We start from the raw sequence: 14,523 nt of genomic DNA, 5'->3' as shown, positions 1-14,523 counted from the left end.
GTATTTCATCTAATTTGTTTACTTGCTCTTGGCTCAAATTCCCTCTGTCTTCCCAGTGTCCAGAGCAGCCCAGCCCACTACAAGCATCTCATAAATTCATTCTTGTGTTGATTTAGCAGCCCAATGATGAGACCTGCCCTCCAAACCCTGACACTTGCAGACTCAAGGCCAGTACGGTTTCACTTGCCCCAGACCTTTTCCTTAAACTGTCAGCCCACCGTCTCTGTGTGGACGTCGCAAAGGCAACGAGGCTGAGTTTATGATGCTTCCTCAACAACCTGCTCCCTTCTGGTAGTGACAGCCACATCAGCCCACTCCTCAGGCCCCAAACCTGGCACTTGCCCGTGACTGCTTTCTCTCCCGTCCCACCTCAGGAAATCTCGCTCCCCAAGCTGCCATGGACGTCCTTCTCCAGGACATGGACCTGCCTCCTCCGGACCAATGCAGTTACTGCGGCTTTTGTGCTCAGCCCTCCTGTCCTTTCTCACGTGACACCGTAGTGATCCTGTTGACCTCAGTGCCGCTCAGAACCACCCAAGGGCCCACCTCCCAGCGTGCCCTGGATAACTGGCCAGTCCTCAGACTCAGTGGGCCATGCACCCCTCGAACTGGCCTCTGGTTATCTGCTAATTGAGGCTCACTTGCATCCAGCCTCCCTGCCCTCCCTTCCTGCTCTGTATTCCTCACGGTCCCTACTGCCGTCTAATGGAATGTTTCCGTGTGTCTTGTTTGCTGTTTGCTGGCCTCCCCTCAAATGCACACTTCATTCGTTAGGGCAGAGTGGATTTGGGGAGAGGGGAGTTGTATATTTATTTGTTGAGAGCTGTTTCTCCAGGCCTGGAAATGTTTTGAAACTCCTTAAGAATATTTTTTTAAGGGCTGATTCTTTTTTTGTTGTTGTTAAAGATTTTATTTATTTTTTAGAGAGGGAAGGGAGGCAGAAAGAGAGAGAGAGAGAGAAACACCAATGTGCGGTTACTGGGGGCCGTGGCCTGCAACCCAGGCATGTGCTCTGACTGGGAATCAAACCCGCGACACTTTGGTTCACAGCCCGTGCTCAATCCACTGAGCTACGCCAGCCAGGACTTAAAAATATTTTTTGAAGAAATGTTGAATGAAGTTATTTATGTTTTTAGAAGGCCCTATTTGCTGCCTTGTGGGAAATGGAGTGGAGGGAGAGGTCAGGAGTGGAGACGCTTGGCCAGATGTGCAGGGTCGCACACGGAGAGCCGTTGGCGACAGGCACCTAGGGTGGAGAGGGAGGGACGTCATCAAAGGTGAATTCCATCTGTCGATGGAAGAAACGTCCAAACCTGTAGAGAATGTTTATGAGTATATCTGAGACAATTGCCAGGAAGCAAAATCTCAACAGATTCAGAAAATGCTCCAGAGAATGGCAGTTTTGTAGTTTCTTTAATGTGTTTAAAATCAAAGGAGAAAATGTAAGGAAGGTACATGAAATTTACTCACTGGTGGTAGATTAAGGAGGGGGGAGAAAGCAAAGCAGGGAAATACCTGCAATGAGATAAAAAGCAAAATGAAGAGGCACATACTTCTTTTACATTGCTGGGTACAGGACAGTGAGTAAGCACCATAGAGATGGCATGTGGTCTACAGGACAACAAGGAGGGGTTCTGTGGTCTCCCGCCCTGGTGCTGAGAGCAGTCCAAAAAGAAAATGACTGACATTTCAAAAGTATGTTATCTTAAAGACAGGGCTCCTTAAAGCGAAGAATGGCCTTTAGCTAAGGAAGCTGCGGGCCTGTGACGTGACTACTCCCTATGACCTGCCCAGTGAGTCATTTGTGTTCAGACCACTATGTGTGGTTAGTTTTGGTCGCCGAGCTTGCCAGACCTGCCATGTGGCCCCTGAGCTTGTCAGGTGCATTGCATCGTCCCTTTTTTGTTCACAAGTCCCTGGCTTTAGAACCTGGGTGGTGAAGCCTTCCTGAGATGAGGGAGATGGGAGGATGAAATGGGTTGGAGAGAAGGGAAATCAAGAGTTCTGTTTTGGACATTTTAACTTTGTGAGGCCCCTGAAACCATGGAGTGGAATATGGTGTCCAACAAACAGGAGGTACCTTAGCCTGGACCTCCGAGTGGGGAGGAGTGTGGACAGAGGGAGGATCCAGAGAAAGGCCAGCAGGCCAGGCCAGTGGGGAAGCAGGAGGGAGCAACGTGGCTGCTGAGGCCCTGAGAGGCTGGGACAGCATGTGTCCCTTTGATTTGGTAGCCTGGAGTGTTGAGGTGTCCTTGACAATGAGGCAGGCCAGTAAGCCAGGATAACTGGAATGGGGAAACACAGCTGAACAAACTGGCCGAGCAACTTATAGCCAGATGCAGAAGTTTGCCTCCCTGGGGATAACATCTAGGCCTCAGCTGTATTTCAGCTCCAGACCCACGTGGGTGATGTGGGGACCAGCTGCTGTGACTGATGACCCCCTGCCCTGTCATTGACCAATCAGTGGAGACCATGACCCTGAAAAGGCCCACCTGGAAAACTGATGAATATTCTACTGAAACCTCTGGAGACCTCCCCTAAGATTCCTGCCTGTAGGAGGGAGAAAAAATCCTCAAGATAAAGGACTACACTCTCCCTCTGGGGAGCAGTCCCTGCCATTCCCTTCCCCCACAGGCACACATCTAAACTCGAAGGGGCCCCAGGAGACTTGCAACCAGGGGAAAAATGGGCAGTGTCAGTTTGTCCCAGGCTCATCTCCTGAACCTGTCCCCAAGGCCCTGCCCCCTTTTCTCTGACTTCCCAGTGAGCTAAGGCAGCCCAGCCTAGGCTCTCTCCTTGTTTCTTCTACTCGAGGCCCATTGTTGTGTCACTGCCCCCAGCTTCAGTAAACACGTCCTCACAGTCACCTGGACTCCTGTTGTGAAATCTTCCCTGCACAAAGTCAAGAACACACATGCTACTGGCCAGCCTTAGGCAGACCTGCTCAGGGCCAGGCCCCCTGTCCGGTAACAAGATCAATTCTCAATATGCCCAGTATTTCCTCCAAGAAAAGAGGCATCGGGGTGAAAGGAGATTTGCTGGTCCCTGCTATCGCTCAGTCCTCTGAAATCTGGCACCAGCCCCTAGTGTGTAAAGTCATGAGGTTTCAGCCTGAGAAATGGGGGTTCACTGTGTCCAGGCCATGACAGAGGGGCCTTTCTGGGCCTTCTCAGGAACTCCTCTTCCTGAACTCCTTTCTTTTTCAACTCAGGCCTGTCAGCCCGTGTCCTTGGGGAAGGTTGAATAGCCGCTGATGACAGCCCAGCCAGAGATGGGCACTTAATGGGGTAGTGGGTCTGCTTCCCTCACAGTTCCTGCAGCTTGTCCAAGTCCTGGGCGGCATCTGCCGCTGACACAACTCAAGTAGCCACAGAGCAGGTGTGGGCTGTGCTACAGCTCACATTGTCATTTATACAAAACAGCTGGGTAGTGGCCAGACAAAGCCGAACTCCCCTGCAGCAGGGCTTCTGGGTGGAGGGAATTTCTGCAGGTGCTTCCCGGGAGGGATCTGCTATCACCAGGGATTTCCCGGAGTGCCTGCCTGGGCTGCTCAGCTCCAGCAGTCACTCCTTCGTGGAGGTTTTACAAGCTTCTTGCGTTGGTTTTGCCTCAGGATTTCTGCTCTAAACACCAGTGGCTTAGCACTCTTAGTCTCTTACCCCTCTAGTCAACTTCACCCCCAGAGGCTTTATGCTGTTCTTGATATGGAAAGTTCTTGATTGGCTTCCTTAGAGAGACCTGTGGGCTTGTTTGGAAATAACCCGAGGGCCCGTGGCCTCCTGCCTCTCCACCAGGTCTCGTGCCAAGCCCTGTGGTTAACTGGGTCATGGGGCCGCGTCAAGCCCAGTTTCGGGTGATCAGCCTCGTGGCTCTCACTTTACCTCCTTTTTCTCAGCTACTGATGCAGAATAGTTACAGGCGCAGCTCGCCCTTTCCAGCTTACGCGTGTCCGCATGCTCAAATCCTAGTCGCATCTGGGCATCTGTTACTTTAAGTTGCATTTACTTAAACCGTCTGAGATGGCAATTTTGGGAGGTAAGAGAAATGGTCGAATATCAGCGATTTTATATGGTTCCCCTCATGTCAGGGAGACCTGCTCCTCAAGGCCTGTGCTCTCACGGGCTTGGGGCCCGTGGCCAGGCCTGAGCGGGCCTGAGTCCATCAGCCCAGGGTCCCCCGGCCACTGGGGGAGAGCTGCATTGTTTTAGTCCCCTGACCCTTTTCTGAGGTCTTCTTAATTTCCCTCAGTGAGGTTTTGTAGCTTTAATGCACAGGTCCTGCACATTTCTTGTTAAATTTATCATTAAAATACTTCATATTTTGATGCTATTATCAAAGGCATTTTTCAGTTTCTTATTGTTCATTGCCAGCATATGGAAATGGAATGAATTGGCTTTTGTATCTTGAGCTTATTTCGTTTCAGCCGTCATTGCTGGTTCCAAGTCCAGCCCCGCCGCTCACTGTGGCCCGTTGTTGGTTAACACTTGGGACACGTCTAGTCTCGCTGAGTCCTTGTGAATTTGCCTTCGACCTGAACATCAGCAGCTACCCCTGCCCATTTTACAGGATCAAATACGCCTCATGGAAAGTGGAAACGCTCTCCACGGACTGGTGCAGTAAACTGTCCAGACAGACAGCTGGTGGCACCTCCCGGCCTCGAGCCGCTCAGCTCGTGTTTCCACCCTGTGTCCCTGTGTCCTCTCCCTCAGAAGCCGCCCTCAAAGCTTTAAGTATTAAAAATATTCAAAAACACATTCGAGTGTGAAAAGTGTGGCTTTGCACTGGTTTTTCCATCAGATTCATTTACTTTAAGAGAATGAAACTGTAGAAAGCCAGTGGGGCCAAGCAAAAACACTGGATAGAAAATCGTGATTTTAGCTCAGTTTCTAAGTGAGAGTCGCACCACATCTCTCCTGTTTTCCAGCTCCATCTTCTCCCATTTATGCATTTCTCTGGAGTGTCTGATACACCAGAAATCCATGGAAACATAGGTTGTCATCACTCAGTTCAATCACTTAACTTGACAGAGCAACCTGGAGCTTGGGCCTTTGGTGCAACTGCCATCAACAATAACCATTAAAAAAATCCACAAAGAGGTTTAAAACTTTTTTTACAAGATTTTATTTATCTATCTTTAGAGAGAGGGGCAGGGAGAGGGAGAAAGAGAAATATCGATGTGCAAGGGATGCATCCATAGGTTCCCTCTCATACACCCCCTACCTGGGACCTGGCCCGCAACCCAGGCATGTGCCCTGACTGGGAATCGAACTGGCGACCTTTCAGTTGGCAGGCTGACATTCAATCCACTGAGCCACACCAGCCAGGGTGGTTTTAAACTTTTTAAAATTAATGTTTAAATATTTAAAACATACTTTAATTTTTTCATACTTATGCCAGTGGGTGGTACCTTGACCTGAAGTTGCCACAGCTGCAGCCACCTGCTGCCACCTGCCAGGGGGCCACTTGCCGAGTTTCTGCCCTGCCCACTCGAGGACCATGTGTTTCCACTCAGTAGGGCTGTAGGGGCAGCACTGGGTGTCATCATCTGAGGTTTCCACCCTGTGCTCTGAAACTTCAGCCTTGTGGGAATCACCTGGAGCTTCTGTGGGAGCTCAGCAACCTGGGCCTCACCTGGTTCTGACAGTGAGAACTCGGTTCTGGTAAAGACAGGCATTCGGGTTTATTGTCTAGCACAGGGTCATTGATGGCAGGTGTGACCCAAGATGCTCAAGATGGCTATGGTGTCTGCACTTGTGCACACACATGCACGTACTTTCACACATGCCCAGGTATGCACATTTGTGCACACACACACAGGATTCCTGCACTCTCCATCAGCGGCATCGCCTAATTCAGAGCAGCTCCCGTTGTCAGAAGCACCAAGATTGTGGTGATACTGGGCTGCCCAGAAGCCTGGTGCACTCAGCCTGGGGCTGCCGGGCCCTGCAGAGGCCCCTCCGCGAGGCTGCTCCCCTGTGTGCCTGCACCTTTGCTGACAGAGCTCGGTGTCCTCACCCTTCCCTTCCCTGCATGAAGGCTCAACGTCGTGTCCAGGCCTTCTCACAGCAGGTCCCCAGGCCAGCTCCCCAGGATCTTGGCATTCCCAGACCTGTTGGGTGGAACCATCATGGAGATAAACAGCTCCCCACAGATGGGTGGACCAAGGCTAATAGCCTCCCTGTCCAGAACAATCCCTGGGCCTGACCAGAGGTGCATCTTGTGAGACTTGGAATCCTGGCTCCCAGTGCCCTGTCCACCAGAGCCGTGTCCCCCGACAGAAGATGCACATAACACTGCCAGCAGGTAAGGGGCCATCTCTGGGCAAACGGTACTTCTGATGACTTGGTGAATCGCACCCTGGCTGGCCCACAGCAGTTACCCAGCACTCCCTGGCGGTGGCCTGTCCTCAGGGGCAAAAGGTGCAGGGTGGCATGATCCCAGGAGTCCTAGGGATGAGGGCAGCTGGGGAAGGTCCAGCCCAGGACCCTCAGAAGTGAGTTAGCCTGAAAAGGAGAGAATTACAGAGGAAAGTACAGGGAGCTGGCACCATATTGAGGTGGCCTTGTGCCTGTCCACATCAGGGTGTCCCCCTGAGACTGTGTTTCCTAAGAGGTGGAACTAAAGGGTTCCTTTTTTTTTTTTTTGAAATTGAGATATAGTTGATATTAACAATGATATGTACATATATCATGAGGCAGTCACCACAGTAAGTCTAGCTAACTTCCATCACCTCACATAATTAACAAATTTTGGGGGATGTGATGATTAAGATTTACTCTCTTAGCAACTTTCAAATATAGCAGAACCTTAAATAACATTGTTTCATTCAATGTCATGACATTGTTTCATTGAAGTTTCATTCAACATCCTTTTGTTGAGACACTGATGAGGGAAAGAGGTTGAGTCCTGCTGGGGCCTGTCTGCAGAGTTTGCATGTTCTCCCCATGTCTGTGTGGGTTGTCTGGGGACCCCAGTTTGCTCCCATGTCTCAATGATGTGCATGTGAGGTGACTGTTGTGTCTACATTGTCCCATCTAAGTGTGGGTATGGGTGTGAATGGCCATGCAGTGCAGGGTGTCCTGCCAGGGGCAGTCCAGGCTTGTGCCCTGACCTGTCAGGAGAGGCTCCAGCCACCTGTGACCATGAAATGGGATCAGTGGGTAGAAAATAAAAATCTAATTTGTTTTAATTAATTTCTCTTAAACATATGTATGGCTCACATTTACTTCAATGTTTAACATTAAAAGTGTTCGGGGTATTTATTCAGAAGTTTGATGATGTTTTTGTGATTAGAAATTTGCCATAGGAGCTTAACCCTTGTCTTAACTCTTACGTCAATTCTCCAAGGGTAGAACTGGTTCCCTGATATGTTGTTTCACTTAAAGTCACTGTTTCCAAGAACCTATTGACAATGTTAAGTGAGAACTTACTGTGTACAATACAATAGCGCCCCCCCCCACCCCCATAGGAGGCTTCACTTTCTGTGATTTCAGTTACCCATGGTTTACTACAGTCCAAAAAAATGCAATAGAAAATTCTAGAAATAACCAATTTATAAGTTTTAAATTGTGCACCATTTGGAGCAGCATGCTGAATTTTTGCACCTCCCTGCTCCGTCCCCCACAGGACACGAATTGTCTGTGTGTCTGGTGCATCCATGCTGTATATGAGGGGGGACTAAAAAAAAAAACTAGAATCACCTTCTGGAGGGCAGGCCCTTGCAGTACAGGCTTCCCCTGCTAGGTGAGTGTTCTAGGAACCCATCTGTATCAGTGTACCACCAGCTGGCATTGTTGCAAGAGGCTGTGTTTGGCTTCAGTTAATATTTTTCTGAAGATTCTTTCAGTGTGTTTGCCTATTTCATGGTGGGTGATTTAGGAGTGCACCTGCCCACACCACACTGAATATTCAGTAGTTTTTGACCTGAAACAGCATGACCCTGAGCCCCAGCTTCCCTATTCACTCAATCTCACCCCAAGTGACTTTTTTTTGTTTTCCTGGATAAAAATTGTCCTCAAAGGAAAATGTTTTGCCAGTGTGGAAGAGGTGAAACAAAAAAAGGCAGACACTCTAAAAGGCATCAAAATCGATGAGTTCAAAACCCGTTTTGAGCAGTGGAAAGAACATCTTGATAGGTGTAGTGCGTGAAATGGAGCGCTTTGAAGGTGACTGAAATTTAAACATGTAAGAATAAATACACAATTTTTTATAAATAAATTCCATTTTTGGGTCCCCTCACGTGTGTTCCCTGGTGCTTAGTCACTTTGTAGCCATCCTAGTCATGAAATCAACTGCCGTGGTGCCCCAATGCTCGTGTTCGAGTCATCCTGACCCAGCCTGCAGGACAAGAGCTGGCAGTGAGGATGTGCACATCCGGGGGAAACCAATGTGCGTGAGCTCAGTACTGCTGTGGTCGCAGACATCCACTGGGGGCCTCGGAGCTCGGGTGGAAAGGGATTACTGTATAGTATTGTTGACTATGGTCCGCACGCTTGACATTCCGTCTCCAGGACCTATTTTTTTTTTTTTTTTGCCTTCACCATTTGCCTGCCCCATACCCTCCCTGCCTCTGGCAACCACCAATCTGTTCTCTATATCTATGAGTCTAGTTCTATTTTTTAAGAATCAACATGTAAGGGAGATCACACGTTATCGCTCTGTCTTTTTCTGTCTAACTTTTTCACTTAGCATAATGCCCTCAAGGTCCATGCATGGACCTGCTTACTGCTAAATAATATTTCATTATGTTTGTATATCACAATTTCTTTATCCATTGATAGACACCTAAGTTACTTCCATACCTTGGCTATTATAATAAAGCTGCACTGAATATAGGAATGCATATATCTTTTCAAATTAGTGTTTTGGATTTCTTCAAATAAACACCAAGAAGTGGAATTGATGAGTCATAAGATACCTCTATTTTAACTTTTTGAGGAACCTCCACACTGTTTTCCACAGTGGCTGCACCAATTTGCAATTTCACCAACAGTGCACTAGGGTTTCTTTTTTCTCTACATTCTCACCAAAATTTGCTATTTCTTGTCTGTTTTATAATAGCCATTCTGAGAGTGCGAGGTGCTATCTCACTGTGGTGTGAATTTGCATTTCCCTGATGAGTAGGTTAGCAATGTTGACCATCTTTTCATGTACCTGTTTACCATGTTTTTTCTCTTTGGAAAGAATGTCTGTTCAGCTCCTCTGCCCATTTTAAATAGTTGTTTCTTGTTACTGAGTTGTATGAGTTCTTCCTATATTTTTTACATTCAGCCCTTATCAGATATGTAATTTGCAAATACTTTCTCCTGTTCCACAGGCTGCCTTTTTGTTTCGTTGGTGGTGTCCTCGACTGACTGTGCAGGAGCTCTTTAGTTTGGTGCAGTCCCACCGGTTTATTTTTGGTTTTGCTGCCTTTGCTGCTGGTGTGAGATCCAAAAAATCATTGCCAAGATCAATGTCAGTGAGTTTACTGTTTACAGTTTCTCCTAGGATCTTCTGGTTTCAGGTTTTACTTTCAAGCCCTTGATCTGTTTTGAGTGAATTTTTGTGTTCGGTGTCAGACTGTGGTCCAGTCTCTTTCTTGAACATTTGGCTCTCCAGTTTCCCAACACCATTTACTGTTTTTTGGGTTGGGCTGGCCAAAAAGTTCATTTAGTTTTTCCCATATGATGGCTCTAGTAGTGCTTATTTGTCTTTAACTGCATTCAAAACAGTTTTGTTATATTGCATTGTGATAGCTGTTGTATCACAGTGCATTTAAAAAAAACTTATCAACATTGGTGAATTTTTGTGCAGCCATTTTAATATTGAAGATGGAAGAAAATATGCATTTTGGGCATATTATGTTTTATTATTTCAAAAAAAGGTAAAAATGCAACCAAAATGCAAAAAAAGGATTTGTGCAGTGTATGGAGAAGGTACTGTGACTGATCAAACATGTCAAAGTGGTTTGTGAAGTTCCTTGATACTATTGACATTTTGGCCAAATAATTAATTCTTTGCTATGGGGCTGTCTTATGCACTGGAAGATGTTTAGTAACACCCCTGGCCTCTACCCACTAGAAGCCAATATGGGAGATAGCCAACATACTCAAAATATTCAAGTCATAAAGTTATTGGTGAAAATGAAAAATGTGTCTTTCATTTTACAGAAAAAAAACTAAATGGACTTTTTGGCCAACCCAATATATGCTTGGGTTTAGGGTCTCTCTTCTGTTGCATTGATCTGTGTGTCTGTTTTATGTCAATACTGTATTGTTTTGATTACTATAGCTTTGTAATAAAGTTTTAAATTAGGGAGTATGATGCCTACTCTTTTGTTGTTTCTCAACATTGCTTTTGCTCTTTGGGGTCTTTGTGGTACAATACAAATTATTTCTATGAAAAAATCCATTGGAATTTTGATGGGGATTGCATTGAATCTGTAGATTGCTTTGAGTAGTATGGACATTTAAACAATATTAATTATTCCAATTAATGAGCATGAAATGTCTTCACTTATTTGTTTCTTCAGTTTTTTTCATCCATGTCATGTAATTTTTAGTGTACAGGTCTTTCACCTCCTTGGTTAAATTTGTTCCTAGGTATTCTTTTTGATGCATTTATAGATGAGATTCTTTTCTTAATTTCTATTTATGATAGTTTTTGTTAGTGTGTAGAAGCAAAACTGATATTTGTGTTTTGATTTTGTGTCCTGCAACTTTAATGAATTAATAAATTCATTGATTAGTTCTAACAGCTTTTTGGTGGGGTCTTTAAGAATATATATATATATATAATCAATCAGGTTATCTGTAAATAAAAAGTTTTGCTGCTTTTCATTCCAATTTGGATGACTTTTCATTCTTTTGGCTAGGACTTCAGTACTATGTTTTCACTGCATAAAAGCAGTGAAAGTGGAAATTCTTGCTTTTTTACAGCTTTTAGAAGAAAAGCTTTCAGCTTTTCAATGTTGAGTATGATGTTATCTGTGGGCTTGTCATATGTGGCCTTTATTGTATTGAAGTACATTCCCTGTATGCCCACTTTGTTGAGAATTTTTATCATGAATGGATGCTGGATTTTGTCAAATGCTTCTTCTGCATCTATTGAGATGATTATATGATTTTTTAATCCTCCATCCTGTTAATGTGGTGTATCAAATTTATTGATTTGCCTGTGTTGAAATATTCTTGCACCCCAGAAATAAATCCCACTTGATCATGATGTATGATCTTTTAGTGTATTGCTGAATTCAGTTGGCTAGTATTTTGTTGAGGATTTTGCATGTGTAATCATTAGGGAAATTTGCTTGTGATTGTCTAGTACCGTTCCCACCCGGATTGGTACAGGGTAGTGCTGGCCTTGTGAATGTCTCTTGAAGTGCTCCCTCCTCTGCTATTTTTGGGAGGAGTTTAAGAAGGATTAGTGTCATTTCTTCTTTAAATATTTTTTATTTTGAATAAATGTGTAGTTGTCATACAAAGTTCTTTAAATATTTGGTAGGATTTACCAGTGAAGCCATCTTGTTCTGGATTTTTGTTTGTTAGGCGGTTTTTGATGACTGCTTCAATCTCCTTACTATTAATTGGTCTGTTCAGAGTTTTCATTTATGCATGGGTCAGTCTTCTAACTGATTTTTAAGGCACACACACATACTGACAGTCTAAGATTATCTGGATTTCTCCAGGCTCTGAGCCGGGTCCCTCTAGGGGCTGAGTCTGTGACCGTGGGAACGGTTTGGAGGATGGTGCAATGATCTCGTGAGGACTGAGCAGTGTGCTGGGAAGAAGGACCCGAGAGAGGTGCAGGGTGGGCAGGCAGCCCCAATTTAGTCTCTGCAAAGAGCAGGGGAACATAGGACAGAAGGGAGGTCCGTAAAAGAGGGAGCAGCAGGACTCACCTCCTTTGGGACAGTTCACCTAAACAGTCCCTAATTTTAGACTCAAGTTGACATTCATCCCCGGCACATGGTCGAATCAATATTTGCTCCTGTGCTGGCCTGGATGAAGGGAAGTGGTCACACTTCTGCGCCCACACTTATCCTCCCGGGCTGAGTCCATCGTGCCCTTACCCCTTTTGTGACGGCAGCACCTGCTGGATGGATCCAGTCAAGCCGATCAGTCTTCACCCCATAAAAGGCAACATGTTTGTCCCGAGTCCTTACCCCAGTTCTGCCACCAGAGGGCAGCAGAGAGACTCCGAAGAATGCAGCCGACTGTTCCCAAGGCGACAAAATCAAGTCTCAGCTTTGTCCCTAAGGGACCCGGGGCGTGGGCTCAGTTAGTGCTCAGGTCGCTAGGTGGAAGGCTCCTCCGCGCTTCTGTGTACCCGGCCCAGGCGCTTCCTATCTTGTTCTGAGGCCAACTTCTCGGATGTACGTGGTTTCTAACTAGAACTGGTCTGGCTACCCCAGATCCTGAGGTGGCCCCACTGGAGCAGCTATGGTCAGCGCTGGGTCTGGGGACATCCTGGAGGGCTGGGCTTGTAGGCATTCAGACTCTTCCTGTCTCCTTAGCTCGCCAAACCTGAAGAGTTTGCCTGGAAATGTAGACGACACGTTTTTGTTTGAACCTTTACCCCTCCGTTTTCCTCTCCTCAAACAAATGCTTCTTTTCTTATAACCAGTAGGGGTCAGACCAGCCCAGACTTCTTCCCATTTCCCTTTCAGAGCAGACTTGTGCTCTTCCTCCCCACTGCCAATGAATGGCTCAGTCTAAGGGTCCTCAACCCGCAGCCACAGTGGAACAAGGAAGCTGCGTGCTGGTTCTGGGCCTGCAGCAGTGGTGGTGGTGTTAGGGGGGATGGAGCTACGCGTGGGAATGTATGTGGCTTTGGAAAGGATGGACGAGGGCACATGGAGACTGCACAGAGCAGCAGGATATGCCAACTGAGTTAGCAGAGCCACCTCCCTTCCTTGCACTTTTGCTCTTTCCCTGGTACCTGCCATTCCAGGTCGGCACCCATGTTTTCCAGAGCACACACCCACAGTCCAGCCACCGAGGTGCTGAGGCCCAGGGTGCTCACTGCTCTCTGCCATCTGTGTTTTGTTCTCCATTTGTTAAGATTTCAAAGCTCACACATAAATTCAATTCCAGTGCATGTGGGGGGTGGGCAGGAGAAGGGGGATGAGCACCTCTATCAGCTGGGTCACCTGCTCCAGCACTGTGGTTCTTTGATCAGCCTCAGCAGAGACCAGGGCAGCAGGTGCAGGCTCCTTTCATGTGGGAAGGAAGGAGGGAAAAGTTCAGCATCAGTGAACATCACACAATGGTTTTTGCCTCTGAGACTCAGGCGCTTGGGCTTCCTTACCACGAGAGCTCACTCAGACATGATGCTCCTGGTGGGGAAGGAGAGAGGGCCAGGGGATGGAAATGACTGTGCTCCTGCCTCTCATTATGGATCGTGCTGCAGCTAGGCTGGGCTGGGGCTGGGCCTGGGGTCGGGGCTGTGACAGCTATTGTAAATTTTGATCTTGAGAGCCTACAGAAACACTCTTCAGTTAGGTTCTGAAAGAGACTTTAAACAATTTTTTTATTTATTAATTTTAGAGAGAGGAAGGGAGAGAAAAACATCGATTTGCTGCTCCACTTATTTATGCATTCATTGGTTGATTCTTGTATGTGCCCTGAATGGGGAACAAACCCACAACCTTGATATATTAGGATGATGCTCTAACCACCTGAGCTACCCAGCCAGGGCTCCGAAGGACACTTTAGGTGGCAGAAATGATGACCCAGGCAGGTGCTACAGTGATGAGAGCAAATGAATGCCTCACTCTGCAGCAGCTTCCTTATGGATTTCTGTAATTGGGAGAAAGTAGAAGCTGATGGGGAACACGCTGCCTTAGAGTGACAGGTGTGCACATTCCATCCGTTTTCATTGGGCACACTGTGCGCTCAGACCATCAGGTGCGTTTCCTGGAGGAATGCTTTCAAGCATGAACAGTACCCTTTTCCTATTTATTGGGCTATGAATTCCTCTAGTGTTTTGTCAGTTACTCTCCAGGGGCTCATTAAAGCTAATCATCTGAGTAAATGACATAGAAAGAGGAGAAAAGGGATCAGAAATGAAATACTAAGAAATAAAACTGCCTTGGTACCCTGTTATAATCTGGTTGTTCTTTACTCTTCACGTGTTAACTGTGGGGGAAGAAAACACCCTCCTTCTTTAAGTCAAGCAATTGCGATCGAAAAGATTCAGGATTAAAATCTAAAAGATTAAAAGAAACACACTATATACAATGTTGTGCCCAAATGCTAGCGATTGCCCGAAGCCCCTCACCCTGCAGCAGTAACTAGCAAATGAAACCCAGAAACACACTCCTGTGGTTCTGGAAGCTGCAGCTCGCAGTTAGGAACACAGGGCACAGGAAGGAGGTACAGGAAGGAGCTCACATGGAGCTGGGAGGAGACAAGGGCTGAATTCTCCCTCACTGCAGGAGCTGTGGCAGACAGGTGCAGGCGCTTCTGACACTGTGGCTGCTTCTGGCTTCCCTGTGCTCCAGCCCTTCCTCTGCAGCGTGGGTTGTGGGCATGAGTGACT

The sequence above is a fragment of the Phyllostomus hastatus genome, unplaced genomic scaffold (genome assembly GCF_019186645.2).
Source record: "Phyllostomus hastatus isolate PE091 unplaced genomic scaffold, TTU_PhHast_1.1 phas_scaffold_39, whole genome shotgun sequence".
Taxonomy (NCBI): Eukaryota; Metazoa; Chordata; class Mammalia; order Chiroptera; family Phyllostomidae; genus Phyllostomus; species Phyllostomus hastatus.
This window is presented reverse-complemented; position numbering follows the sequence as displayed.